This window comes from Pavona decussata, unplaced genomic scaffold (genome assembly GCF_977016875.1).
Source record: "Pavona decussata unplaced genomic scaffold, jaPavDecu1.1 SCAFFOLD_9, whole genome shotgun sequence".
Classification (NCBI taxonomy): Eukaryota; Metazoa; Cnidaria; class Anthozoa; order Scleractinia; family Agariciidae; genus Pavona; species Pavona decussata.
In genome coordinates this window covers 4,117,684-4,122,737 of record NW_028145432.1, presented here as the reverse complement: position 1 = coordinate 4,122,737, position 5,054 = coordinate 4,117,684, and positions in this window count along the sequence as shown.

The following is a 5,054-nucleotide window of genomic DNA, read 5'->3' as shown; positions in this document are numbered from 1 at the left end:
TTGACTGTTCTTCAAAGACAGTAGCGGCTGCCAAGGTCCATTGCATTCTGTTTGGTCGAGGTGGAACCCCACCTGCACAGTTCAAGTTTAAAAGGCAGTGTGTCAGTCCTGACATGCTTATGGAACTCTCTGAGTTCTTCCAGCGAGACAGTGTTTCGAGACCTTCATCTTGTAGAAGTGTGGTTGTAGATGGCCAAGAAACACCAATTAGGTACCGGAAGGACAGTGTTAAGGAGCTTGTCAACCAGTACCTGCTTGAATATCCAAATTGTGTGAAACATACCTACATTTACACCCATCTTCCATCATATTTCAGGTACAACACCATGTTGGCAGGGCTCTGTAACTTGTGCGATGAGTTTGGATACTCAAATTTCGAGAAATTTGCATCTTTCCTGGCAGAGGTAGAAACAGCCACAAATGTTTCAATGAAAGAGATGAGAACTAAAGTTTTGCAGCACCAGCGCTACATGAAGACTCAGTTTACCAAGCAAGCAGAGAGGCATTCAACTTGTTTAGAACTGTGTATGAATAATGCATTTGGCTCTTGTACCCTCATGACAGATTTTGTCCTGAGGCGTCTAGTTTGTTTGATGTTGGAAAGGATCTGCAAGAACTACTGCTGAATGTTGCTGATTCCACTAAACGAGAAAGTCTCACAAATGAACTTGATAGTCTTATAAACGTTTATACCCAATACGCTGCTCATCTTCTGCGCACGAAACACCAAGGGGAGTACTATAAGTTCATCCAGGACAACCTTCAACCAGGCGAGGCCATTGTAATTGTAGATTACAAAATGAAGTTAGAACTGGGTGTTAGGACCCGTGAAATTCAAAGGGACTGGTACGGAAAACGGAGAATTTCCCTACACGGTTTCCTCGTCATTGCTCAAGTGAGTGAAAGTGAAAGTGGAACAGAAGTGATCGACCTCTGGAGTGAGGATACGAAACAGGATGGATGGTTTAGCCAAAGTGCTATGGACATAGGATTCAAGTGGATGGCAAAGGAGTTCCCAGGTGTCCGGGTGTATTTATTTTCTGGTAAGCAATTTAAGTTATTGACTTAAAATGGCGTCCATTCTTTGTGTTTCATCTACAAAGCTTGTACTCTATGGTTTCCACTATTGAGTTTGTGGGTAAATCCTACATGTAGCCTGACCTGAAAAATTCCAAATACTAAGGATGTTTCCTAGCTGTGCACTTATTTGATGCTTTATTTAAAACATTTTTGTCACTTTTTTCCCTTTTAACCTTGTTATCTTCTTGATATTTCATGCAATCCAAAAAAGCCATCATAGTTTTGTAGCACATAACCCCATAGATATCTCAGAATTTTGGGGTGATTTTTGGAGTGTTTATGTGGAATAAGAAAAGGGGGGAGGAGAGAGAGAAAATGAAGATTTAAAGGTGATTTTAAAAAAATTAAATTTTGGAGGTCAAAAAATTAATGGACGAACATCAGACAGTCTGCCTGCAACTTGATGAGCACCCAGGTTGTACTGGACTGTCTGAGTGTTTGTGTATGCCTTATTTTCCCTTTTTAATTTTTTCATGAAATCTCTTCTTATTTCATTACTATCCAGGTATATTGCCCCCTTAATATTTATACAATTTATACTAATGGTTAAATTACTTTGTTTATTGTATTTCAGATAATGGGCCTCACTACCACAACACAGGTTTCATCCTGTACTTAGCAGAAGTGACCAGAGCATTTGGGTTGACCCTTGTTGAATACAACAATTTTGAGGCTGGGGAGGGCAAGTCAAAGCTGGACACCCACTTTGCCCATATAAGTCACAAGATTGGCGATGGGTAAGAGTGGGTAACAACTTGGAAACAGGAAGTCAGCTAGGCGAGTTAATTGGGGTATGTGCTTCTACAATAACATTGACTTACCAAATATACTTTATCAAAACAGGGTTAAATCTATGCGTTCTATTAGGAGTGCCGTTCTCTGATTGGCTTCGCTACCCCCTATCTATTCTGTGATAGATAGTGAGTAGCGGTTGTCAACAAAATTCAGCCCGCTTCTTGGGTTTTCGAAGTGTCTGTGAGGAGGATTTGGATAATTTCCTTGTTAAGTTTTGAACGACTACATGTAGTAGATTTATATTAGATTATTCGCTCTCCATTTCTATACGTGATAGCTGATTCAGGCTGCTCCCTTATCAGCTATTATGCGATAGAAATCTCAAGCTCATAATCTAATTGAAATATAAATATGTATATTCTGTGGTCCTGGAAAACGCCTCAACCTTTTTTGACTCCACATGTAGAGTAGCATAGGATGTATGTAATTGTAAAAGGGCATTTGCTATTACGTGTGTACAGGTGTACATGAAGAAAGTTTCATCCAGACGCCAGTTCGAGTGTTCAGCCTGTTAGCTCAAACTGGACTTAAGTCTAGCTGTGCAAGTTGGAAAACTAATGAAAACACAGTAAAATTTCAGCTTAGGCTAAAACATAGTTGGAGGCACAAAATCATAAATAGTGTGATTCAGTGAAAACCTTGTAAGTCATTTTGATTGAAGTTCCATTCACAAAATTCAGGTGTACCTGGTGTTCAAGTAATTTTACATCCACAAAACCAAGATGAAATATCAAACATGTCTGATATCCACCAAGTCAGTAATCAGACCATAATTGCTGTGTTTCCTTTTATACATGTAGTCAATGAAGAATGTCACATGCAAAAAGCTATTGATAGACAGAAGCAAAGCACCAGAGAAATTAGGCACACTCAAAGACATCTCTCTGTATGGGAGCTTTGAGTTTCCAACTGAAGGACAACACACGCGAGGCCACATTGCCCGGTCACTAGCTGGTATTGGAAAAGAATTGAAGAAAACTCAGCAACAGCTTCAAAGCTTGTCTAATCGTTCAATTCCAATTGCTGGAGCAACAGGTGGTCACTTGTGAAGAAATTCCCACATCTCCTGTCAACTCTGGCAGTGAAAGTTCTAGGCAAGAACTATACAGTGTTAGATTCATACAGCATGAGGAGCATGACCCAGAGAGAAACACAAATGCAGTTGAAATGTCTGGAGATGACAGTCTCAAAGCAAATCTTTTAAAGCCTGGATTTGCTTTAAAAACTGGAGGAGCCAAGCGAACAGTGTTTTCACTTGAACAAAAGGAAGTGATGATTCAATTCTATAATCGGCAGGCCAACTGTGGGATACGGGCAGACCCTAAAGAGTGCATTTCTGCAATGAGAGAAAGGGGCTTGGAAGTGCTAAAGGAAAGTCAAATTAAAAGTTGGTGGAGTACATATCACCATAAACGGAAATGAGAGATGAAGAGAATGGCTTCAGGTCTCCACAACCTACAGGAAACAACATCATCTAACCCTTCAAATCTTCCAACCACATCTCAACAGGGATCTAATTCAGCTTCTGCAATCCAAGAAGCTATCCAAACATCTAACCCTTCTGCTCCTTCAACCACCTCTCAACAGGCATCCAGTTCAACCATGTCTCAGCGGACATCCATCTCCAATTCAGCTTCCCTCGACCCATCAGCTCCCCCATCATCCAACCTTTCTGCTCCTTCAATCATGTCTCAACAGCCTTACAGCTCCAATGCTCAAACTTCCAGCACTCCATCAACAGCTGTTCCAGTGCCTGTTAGCACAACATCTTCTTAAATTGGAACTGATGTTGGTTTCGGTATGACAGAATGGTCTTTTGCTATGGATATCACTCAATCCACCATTGATGGCAGAAATGGCAGCAATGCTTGTACTTTTATTGCACTAAGTTTTGGCTCCATTTACCAGCAGTACAATTTAAATACACCTGTGGGGCAGTATCTTGATGGACAATGGCAGACAGCTCTAGTGGATGCCATTAGAACTGGAAATGATATTCACGATGAGCTTTTTGATGATCACGGAATTAAGATAGCTGTGGATGATGCCATTGCTACAGTTGGTGATCATTGCCACGTGCATGGTATTTAGCAGGATCACAATGTGTTTGGTGTGAATCCTCTTGACCAATTTGCTGCTATTATTGACTTGATTCTTCAACAGAAACACTACTTTCATGTTTTGGTGGTCAATGACATGACAATGCTGATTACTGTGGACTCTAATGGAACTTTAATGTTCATTGACTCGCATGTCCATGGTCATTTATACCAGAAAATGCCTCTCAGATTCTTTGCACGGGAAAAGATGATCAGCTTGAAGGGGACATCATTATCTCCAAAGGCTTTTCCAAAGCTTGTTGTCGTAAAGCAAAAGAACTTCGCATGTTGAACCTCGAAGGCTGCGTGGAAATTAAAGAACGATCAATCTTTCAAGCGAAACCGTCCCTTCGTTCTTTGAGGAGCATAAACATTTCTCACAACAATCAGTTGCGCGTTCTTTCTGTTGCCTGCCTGTGCTCCTACTGCTCATTACAAGAAATCTGCGCAAGAAGACTTAAGCTGGACGAAAATGAACTTTTGTTTCTGCTAAGACTTTCCCGCAACTTACAAATGGACAACTAGATTTGGAGACAAACATAACCGAAGTTGATTATTTTTTCAATGCAGTTGAGTGTGTTGCCGATTTTGAGATTTTTGTGGACCTTTCTTGAACATAAACACTGCGATACACAACAGATGTGAGGCAAATGTTTGCTTATTTTGTTTAGATTTTACATATTATTGTTCCTGTTGCGTTTCGCTGGACAATCACTCGCCATTCGAGGTCCAATTTTCCGCGAATTTTTCAACCAATAGTATTACATGTAATTGATGCTTCTGTCATCGTCATCGAGAAGAATAACAGACATTTTGCGTGCAGAAAGAATTGAATTCTGATATGGAACTTTCCGCACATGTGATTTCCCTGAAACTTTGCCGTTTTAATAGTCGTCGTACATTGTTTAAATTGTGTAAAATTTAGCTCTGCAATCGTCCAATAAATCGTATTTTTCAAGGAAAGACTGTTTGAATTTCGCGCTAATGCTTCTTCGACCAATGAAAACTAAATTTCTAATCAAATTAACACTCTGTTGGATGCAATTCCGTAACGGTTCCCTGTGCCCAGGCCTATTGTTT